This window comes from Camelus bactrianus, chromosome X (genome assembly GCF_048773025.1).
Source record: "Camelus bactrianus isolate YW-2024 breed Bactrian camel chromosome X, ASM4877302v1, whole genome shotgun sequence".
In the NCBI taxonomy this organism is placed as follows: Eukaryota; Metazoa; Chordata; class Mammalia; order Artiodactyla; family Camelidae; genus Camelus; species Camelus bactrianus.
Window position 1 is genome coordinate 81,208,841 of NC_133575.1, and position 10,336 is coordinate 81,219,176.

At 36.2% G+C, this 10,336-nt stretch overlaps 1 pseudogene; it reads left to right on the top strand.

Annotated features, from left to right (window-relative positions):
- The first annotated feature begins 469 nt into the window (after positions 1–469).
- On the top strand, positions 470–1,419 carry LOC105075744 (poly(A) polymerase alpha pseudogene; annotated as a pseudogene).
- Positions 1,420–10,336: the final 8,917 nt, after the last annotated feature.

Consider the following 10,336-nt stretch of genomic DNA (forward strand, 5'->3'; position numbering starts at 1 on the left):
AAACAGACATTCACTGCTTACTTAAATCTTCTCTAAGAAATAGCACAAATTGAGTATAGCAACTAGGAGAACTAATGGCCAAAAGTGAGTACAAATAAAAATTCAGTCAACAGGTTGAATACTGAGAGAAGCAACATAGTAACAACAGATTTTTAGATTGTCATTTCTGTATTTTGTGGGTTTTATTTTGGTAAAACATTTATAAAATAAAACTTTCCATTTAAACCATTCTTAAGTGTACAAATCAGTGGCACTGATTACATTTACAATATTGCGCAACTATCACTCCTATTTCTAAAACTATTTCTTCGGAAGGAGGAGAAGCGCTTAAAGCAGGGTGAGCGAGTGCGGGAGTGGGGTTGGACCCAGAGCTGAGGCCTCCCTCCCGCCTAAGTAGATGAAGCCCAGGGCGGCGGCAGCAGCGGATGGGCGGTGTTGGGGGAGTGACTGGGCAGTGCCGGCGCAGGAGATGATGTTTCCAGTTATGGCGACGCAGGGATCACAACCAACACAATCGCCACAGAAGCGCTATGACATTATCTCTCCCATCAGCTTAGCAGCTCCCTAGGAGCCTGACTGCCTGCTTACACGGAAACTAATTGAGACTCTGAAGCTCTTTGGGGTTTTTGAAGAGGAAGAGGAACTGTGGCGCAGGATTTTAAATTGGGGAAATTAAATAACCTGGTAAAAAAGCGGATACCAGAAATCAGTGAAAGCAAGAATCTTCCACAATCTGTAATTGAAATTGTTGGTGGAATTTTTTTTACATTTGGATCTTATAGATTAGGAGTACATTCAAAAGGTGCCAATATTGATGCATTGTGTGTTGCACCAAGATATGTTGATCGAAGTGACTTTTTCACCTCGTTCTATGAAAAGTTGAAATTACAGAAAGAAGTAAAGGATTTAAGAGCTGTTGAAGAGGCATTTGTACCATTTACCAAATTATGTTTTGACGGGATAGAAATTGATATTTTGTTTGCATGATTAGCACTGCCGACTATTCCAGAAGGCTTGGACTTACGAGATGACAGTCTGCTTAAAATTTTAGATATTAGATGCCTAAGTCTTAACAGTTGCAGGGTAACCGATGAAATTTTACATCTAGTACCAAACATTGACAACTTCAAGTTAATCCTGAGAGCTATCAAACTGTGGGCCAAACGCCACATCTATTCCAATGTATTAGGTTTCTTCCGTGGTGTTTCCTAGGCTATGTTAGTAGCAAGAACTTGCCAGCTTTATTTAAATGCAATAGCATCAACTGTTGTACATAAATTTTCTTAGTATTTTCTAAATGGGAATGGCCAAATCCAGTCCTACTGAAACAGCCTAAAGAATGCAATCTTAATTTGCCTGTATGGGACCCAAGGGTTAGTATATTATTTTTTTCCCCTACAAATTCACACTGTGCAGTAACAAAAATCATCTGCATAAAAAATAAATAAAAATAAAGAATAAAAGAATAATAAAACTATTTCGTCAACTCAAGCAGAAACTCTGTACCCATTAAGCAATAACTTCCCTTTACCCTCCCTCCCCCTAGTCCCTGGTAACCTCCAGTCTCCTATACGTCTCTGTTAATTTGCCTGTTTTAGATATTTTATATCCATGGAATCATACATACGATATTGTCCTTCTGTGTCTGGCTTACTGCATTTAGAATTTTTTTTTAATTCATCCATGCTGTCAGCAAGCTTCAGAACTTCATTTTATGAATGAATGCTATTCAATTGTATGTGTAGACAACATTTTGTTTATACATTCTTCTGTTGATGGGAACTTGAATTTTTTCCACCTTTTACCTATTTGAATAATGCTGCAATGGACATTCATGAACAAGTGTATGTTTGTGTTCCTGTTTTCAATTTTCTTAGGGATATACCTAAAAATGGACTTGCTGAGTCACATGATAATTCCGTTTAACTTTTTGACGAACTGCCAAAGTGTTTTCCATAGCAGCTTCACTATGTTACATTCCCACCAGCAATGCTCAAGTGTTCCAATTCTCCACATCCTTGCCAAGACTTGCTATTTTCCATTTTTTCCCTTGATTATAGATATTCTACTGGATGTGAAGTGGTATCTCGTGCTTTTACTTTGCATTTTGCTATGATAAATGATGTTGAACACCTTTTCATGTGCTTATTGGTCAGTCTCCAAAGTTTCCAAATTATATCTTCTTTGGAGATTCAAGTCGTCTCACCATTCTTAATTTGCTTATCTTCTTGTTGAGTTGTAGGGTTTCCTTTTGTGTTCTGAATATTAAGCCATTGAATTGTGGTCGGAAGAGATACTTTGTATTATCCTAATCTTTTCAAATGTATTGAGACTTGTTTTGTGGCCTAAATGATGTTCTATCCTGAAGAAGTTTCCATGTTCACTTAAGAAGAAGAACGTTTATTCTGCTGTTGTTGTGTGGCATGTTTTATACGTTTGTTAGGCCTAGTTGGTTTATAGTGTTGTTTAAGACTTCTGTCTTTATTGATCTTTTGTCTAGATGTGATATCCATTACTGACATTGGGGTGTTGAAGTCTCCAAGTAGTAGTTTAGAACTGCCTATTTCTCCCTTCAATTCTGTCATGTTTGCTTCATATATTCTGGGGCTCTATTGTTCCATATATATATGCTTTTAATTGTTTTATTGATGAATTTAACTTTTTATCAATGTATAAAGTCCTTCCTTGTCTCTTGTGACTCTTTTAAACTAGAGTCTATTTTGTTTAATAATCCTATAAATATACAGCTCTCTTTGGGTTACTATTTGCATGAAATATGTTTTGCCAGCCTTTCAATCTATATGTGTCTTTAAATCTAAAGTGAGTCTCTTATAGACAGCTTGTATAGTTAGAGCATGGTTTTTATCCATCCTGGCAATATGTCTTTTGATTAGAGAGTTTAATACATTTACTTTTCAAGTAATTACTGATAAGGAAGAACTTCTACCATTTATTTCTGTATGCCTTATACATTTTGGGGGCCTCTTTCCTGTGCATGGGTCTCATGTTCCTGTTTCTTTGCATTGACAAGGACTCCCTTCTTGACCAAATTTTAATCAACTCCTTTGAGTGGTCTTCTTGACTTGGCCCTGTCCTTGGGCTGTCAAGAACAGTTTTTAGTAAAGAGTCCTGTTGAGCCCAGTTCTAGCAAAAATCCTGCTAAGACAGTTTAGCAAGAATCCTCCCACACTTGAAATTCAATTAATTTCCTCTGCTCGTCACTCTAAATACCTTATCAATTTGCTTCTGGTAATTTTTAATCTAATGACTCCCTTTCCCTGCCTGCTGATTATAAATACCCTGCTATCACTGTTGTGTTCAGAGTTGAGTTCAATCTCAAGGAAAAAGTCTTCCTTTGATATTTAACTCTGTCCATTGTAATTTTTCTTTGACAGTATATTTTATACTTTTTGTTGAAATCTGTATGGTTTAGGTAATAAATTTTAGCATCTTTGGATGCTGATTCACTTCCCTCTTTTCCTTACTCCTTGTTTTGGTTGTTGTTTCCTCATTTGTTTTGTGACTGGGCTAGGCTATGTTAGTGAAGCCTATTTCCCCCGCTGTGTGAAACGTTTGGTATCGCTCTTCAAATGGTGCAAACTTGGGCACATGCACAGGCATCCTGGGATTACAAGTGGTTTTTACCAACACTCTTTTGACTATCTCTTTCTCTGATCTCCTTGTTAAACTGTCTGCTTCATTTGGTATTACATTTGGACTTTTAAGCTCTGCTAATTATAGACTGATTGCTCTGTTGTTTTCAACAAAGCCTTGGGGCATTATATGCTCAACAGTCTGATCTTATTAAATTCAGTCAGGAGTAGCTTTTGAGGCCAGTCTTTGAAGTTTATTCTGACCCCCAGCAAATTCTTCTTTACTGACTCGTTCCCTGATTTTCTCTGTGTACTAGCTGACCTATGGTTTAACTTATTGTTCTTAATGAAGGGAAGCATTTTGCTTTCTAGTATGTCTTTAAGCTTGATCTTCACCAGACTGTGCTTCAAATGGTCAGTTCTTTTGGGGAGAGCTTAGGAGCCCTCTGTTTTTAAGGACTGCTTCTTTCCCAGGGCAAAGACTCTGAGCTGCTTACGCTAGGTAGGGCAGTAGCCTCTGGGTTTTTTGGCTCGCTTCTCCTGATGTAGAACCTCTGCTCTAAGAGCAAGCTGGGATAAGGGCAATCAGGGCCCGTATGTTCTTGGTCTGCCACTGTTGGGTAGAGCCTTTGCCCTATGTGTAGTGACTGGTTAAAAGAAGGGAATCCATGACCTCTTGGCCATAGTCACCAAGAACTTAGCCTTTTCAACTCTAATTTAGAGGGAATGAGAAATGCTGGGGCATGCCCTCCCAGTGAGATATCATATTTTTTGACTGGGAGCTGATGGGAAAGGGAACCCTGTCTTCTTGGCCAGGTCTGTCCAGAACAGAGTTTATTTTAAGCTGAGATAGGGGTGGAAAGGAAGGAGGAAGAAGGTCTTTGTTCAAATACCATAAACCCTTGCTATTTTTGCCAAGTTTTAGTAGATTTTTCTTGAGTTAATATTTCTTCACTTGCTGTTTTCCCTTAGGACAATTTCTAGAGACATTAAATGTTTTTATTAGGGTTTTTTTTTTCTGTTTTGCTTGTTTTGCTCTCAAGTGGGTCTTCATAGATCCTTCTTCTGTCATCCCCAAAGTGGACATTATGTCACATTTTAAATTGCAATTCAAGTCATTTTGTAGATATGAGACTCTTCAGATTTTCTAGTTTCTCTTTTTTCCCGTTTGGTAAGCTGTGTCTTTTAATAAATCCATACATTTAAACTAAATTCTTAAATTTGATGATATGAAGTTGCTCATATTATCCTTTTATTATCTTTTTAAAATCTGTAGAATATGTACTGTTCTCTCTTTCATCCCTGACATTTATTTTGTGTTTTCTCTCTTTTTTTCTTAATCAATTTTTTAGAGGGTTTTGATTTTATTAGTATGTACATAGAATCAAATTTTGTCTGTTTCTTCCTTTTGTATGTTTACTTTCTCTTTGATTAATTTCTATTCTTAATTATTTCTTGCCTTTAGAATTGAGTCTTAAGATTTATGTTGGTTTTTTCTCCAAAATGTATTGACAAGCAAACTTGGATCATTGATATTTTTCACCCTTTCTTCTTTTCTAATATATGCATTTAGAAACATAGAATTTATTACTAAGCACAGGTAGCTGCTTCCCACAAGTTTCGTATGCTGTGTTTTCATTATCACTCAATTAAAAATAATGCTAAATTTGATTGTCATTTCTGTTTTTACCCATGAGAATTATACTGATTAATTTCCAAACACTTTGAGATTTTCTTGTTGTTATCCATTTATTAATTCTTAGCTTTATTCATCTGTCATCAGAGAACATATTCTGAATTATTTCAATAATTTGAAATTTGTTGATATTTGGTTAATGGATATAGTAGAAGGTCAAATTTTAGCAAATGTCCCATTTCCCTAGAAAAGAATTTATACTCTGCAATTGTAGGTTGTATTAGTCTATATATGTAAATTAGGTCAAATTTGTTAGTTTTGTTGCTTAAATCTTCAGTACTTCTACTAATATTTTTTCTGATTCTTCTATCAATGTTTTGTAGAGGTATATTTGCATGTCCCACAATGATTTTAGATTTCTCTATTTCTTCTTTTATTCTGATATTTTTTGTATATATGTTAAAGCAATGCTATTAGAAGCATACAGATTTAGAATTTTAGTGCCTTAATATTAGCTTGACCATTTTATCATTATAAAAAATATCTCTTTATCTCTAGTAATATTTCTTGCCTTAAGGCCTGCTTTGTTGGGTATTTTCATAGCTACATCAGCTTCTCTTTTGTTAAGGCACAAATGCACTATTTTTTCCATCTTTCTGTGTCCTTACATTTAAGGTATGTCTAAGTGGCATATAATTTATTATTTTTATCCAGTCTGATTTGAAGTGTTCAGTCTGTTTACATCCATTCTAATTATTGACATATGTTTGTTTATGTTACTATTTGTTTTCTATTTGATCCTCTTGTTCTATGTGCCTATTGACTAAATTAGACCAGGAGTTCTTAATAGATGAAACTTGTCGACTCCATAAACTTGTGTTCAAAATTATGTGCACATAAGTGGGCAGAGGTGGATATTTTCATTTCTTCAAGGTATATGCATGGCTGAGGAGAGACTGTAGTTCACATTAGTTTCAGAAAGGAGTTTGCTATCATAGGTAAAATTTTGATGTCTTTACTGATATTTTTCTGATTGTACTATTAGTTACCAATAAACTCACATTATTCTTTCTCACCATAATTATGCATTTTTCTACTTGTCCCATTATTCTGATTTTTATTTTTTGCTTAGTGTCTTTAGCTGCATATAAATAAAGAATTATGATACCACCCTGGTAAATTGAGTTTTTTTCTTTATTAATGTCCCTCTTTACCTATATAAATGCCCATTGCCTTGAATTCCACCTTATCTGATATTTAAAAAGCAATACCAGTGTTCTTATAGATATAACTTTCATAGTATAACTTTTGACATTCTCTTAGGCTCACTCTTTCTCTGTTCTTATATTCAATGTGAATCTTATACAATTATCTTATAGTTTTATTTTTACTTGGAATACTGAGGGACAGAACGGAGATTTAGACCCAACTAGAACTGACAGGTTCCAACACCTGGACTTCTAGAGCCTGAGCTATATTGCTTCCCTAAATATTGCGAGTCCTCTCTCTTCTCAGTCTCCATGCTCTCCTTAACTGAGTCATTCACTTCTGCAGTTGTCACTACAGTCTTAGTGATAAGGACACCCAATTCCACATGTCTAGCCCAAAATACTCTTTGGCCCTACAGACTTTAATCCAACTCTCTAGTGGAACTCCCCTCCTAAATGTCCCAAGGGTAACTCCATCTCAACAGGTCCAAAATTTGTTCCACCATTAGTCGAGAGTAACCCTGTTTCTTTGTCCTAGGCTTTCCTGCTCAGTGATGTTTAAGCTGCAATGCTGGCTTTGGTCACAAGGTGGCCCTTTACTCTACTTTTTAATTTTCTTCAACAGACATCCAAGTCTTGTTAAAAGAGAAAAATGAATCTGTCATTATTTTAAAAAACAAGTTTAAGGGGTATTATTTATCCCACAATATCTATTTGTTTTTGAAAATGTGTATGAATCAAAAAGATTGAAGAAATCTATTTGGCACATTTCTCTCCCATGAAACATGCATTCATACAACAAATGTCTATCTTCTCCCTTTGCTGACAGGTGTCAAATTTCTACCAGATGGCTTTTCTGTGTCCTTGCTTCTACTTCCCGATAGTTTCTGCTCCCTCCTAATTTCATCTTCCTTATAACTTGGGATAATTATGATGACCTCTCAAGTACTCAATGTTAGGGACTCCATTTTTTTCCCTTTTACTTTTTTTTCCTTTTTGGTTCCCAACATTAATTGCCTGATTACCTCCATGATTGCCAGTTTTATTCAATGTGAGGGAAAACATGATTCCTTTTAGAAGAAACAACAGGACTGGAATTTGCCACTACTAAAATGTTTTCAAAAAAACAACATATTTAGGCACATGAAAAAATGCTCAATCACTAATTATCAGAGAAATGCAAATCAAAACTACAATGAAGTATCACCTCACACCAGTCAGAATGTCCACAAATGACAAATGCTGGAGAGGCTGTGGAGAAAAGGGAACCCTCCTTCACTGCTGGTGGGAGTGCAGTTTGGCGCAACCACTGTGGAAAACAGTATGGAGAGTCCTCAAAAGACTAGGAATAGACTTATTGTATGACCCAGGAATCCTGCTCCAGGGCATATATCCAGAAGGAACCCTACTTCAAAATGACACTTGCACCCCAATGTTCATAGCAGCACTATTTACAATAGCCAAGACATGGAAACAGCCTAAATGTCCATCAACAGATGACTGGATAAAAAAGAGGTGGTATATTTATACAATGGAATACTATTCAGCCATAAAAACGACAACATAATGCCATTTGCAGCAACATGGATGTCCCTGGAGAATGTCATTCTAAATGAAGTAAGCCAGAAAGAGAAAGAAAAATACCATATGAGATCGCTCATATTTGGAATCTTAAAAAAAAAAGACATAAATACAAAACAGAAACAGAATCATAGACATAGAATACAAACTTGTGGTTGCCAAGGGGGCAGGGGGGTGGAAAGGGACAGACTGTGATTTCAAATGTAGAATAGATAAACAAGATTGTACTGTGTAGCACAGGGAAGTATATACAGGCTCTTGCGGTGGCTCATAGCAAAAGAGAATGTGACAATGAATGTATGTATGTTCATGTATAACTGAAAAATTGTGCTCTACACTGGAATTTGACACAACATTGTACAATGACTATAACTCAATAAAAAATGTTTAAAAAACATTAATTCAAAATCATATTTAAAAAAACAGGTGGCTGTCTCCAGTTGTTCCAATCATTGCTTTAGAGAATTTATTTGTCTTGTTCAGAGGCTGAGAGCACTGACTCTGGAGTTTGGGTTATATGCTGGTTTTACAACTTACTAGCTGTACAACTTCAAGAAATTTACTTAACTTCTATGTGCCTCAATTTCCTCCTATGTGTAGTGAATACGTTGATAGTATAGCCCTCACAGATTTCTCCTGAGGAATGGATTGATTAGTACCTGTAAATAGTTTAGAACACTGACTCAAATAAGGTACACCCGAAAAATATGTTATGAATATTATTACATTAACATTATTTTCTGCATGTTCCAAATTAACATGATGAGATATATATATATTCAGAATTGTTTTAATGGTAATACGATTGAAACTGTACAAAAATTTATAAAAACCTGACATTGACGCAAATAACAATAGAAAAATTACCTTTTATCACACATCCATTCCCAAATGTCACTGGTGTTGAATTCCTTTCTGTCTTTTTCTGTTTGTGTATGCACATTCCCATATCTATTCATACACCTTACTTTCTTGATTATTAGATAACAGCTTCAGCAACATACACCATTAATTCAGTAACACATTCGAGAAATAATAAAAAATCACATAAAAATTTTCGCACTTATTTTATGATGTATCCCAATATGAGAAATGTTGAACGATTTTAAAAAATCGATCCTGACATAGAATAAGACAGTTTAGGTCATGCAATATATGCATTGCTAGGATCCCTGATATTTTGTTGCATTTCCTTGTAGTCTTTTTCTAGGCCTATTTGTACTTACTACAGACTGAATGTTTGTGTCCCTTGAAATTCATATTTTGAAACCTAATCCCTACTGTGGTGGCAATTGGAAGTTGAGCCTTTGAAAGAGGATTAAGTCCTGAGGGTGGAGCCCTCATGAATTGGATTAGTGCCATTATAAAAGGGGCCCTAGAAATCTTCCTTGCTTCTTCCACAATCTGAGGGCCCAGAAAGGAGATTGCAGTCTGTGAATCAGGAAGCACGCCCCCTCCAAAAACCAAATCTGCCGGCACCTTGATCTTGGACTTCCTGCCTCCAGAACAGGGAAAAATAAATTTCTGTGAATTAAGCCATCCAGTCTATGGTATTTTTGTTATTGCAGCCTGAATGCATTAAGGCAGTACTCAATATAATTGTTTCCACTGTACTACCAGTGGCTCTCCAGTGTTAGTACACATCAGAATCTCTCAGGGGAGCATGTTAATAATATATGTTTTAGGACCCAGTTGGAAGTGTGCTTGATTCATGTAATCCAGGGAAGGAGACCAAAGCCTACATTGTCAATAAGAGAGAGTGTTACTGAGTCCAAGCTCCTACCGCTCACCACAGGACAGGCCAATACATCAAGAGATGAGATGTTGGGGCAAAGAATAGCAACTTTATTGAGAAAACCAGCTGACCAAGAAGATGGTGGACTAGTGTCCCAAAGAATTCTTTTACCAGAGTTAGACTTCAGGCTTTTATACTAAAAGGGGAAAGAGTGTGGCTGGTTGTTGCAAGCTTCTTGGTGTGCACCAGACCCTGGAGGGGGTGTGATAGTCCTTTGTTCTTATAGCTGTCCAGGTAGATCTGGTCACAACGTTCCTGTAAACCTCCAACAAGACCAACTCTGTTCTGCAACTTTTTATCTCTATATAAATGAAAAGTGTTATACTTTTAAAGGTCAAGCCTGGGAGGCAGAACCTTGATAAAGGGCTATTATGTATATTCCAGGCTATCAGCAACATTCCTTTACAAAGGTACAGAGCCAGCATGACTAAGCACAGGCAACAGGCACAAAGTTAAACCTAAAGTAATAGATCCAATATGGGGTCAAGTTTTTCCTTCTACAATAGGAGATTCTAAAGCAGGC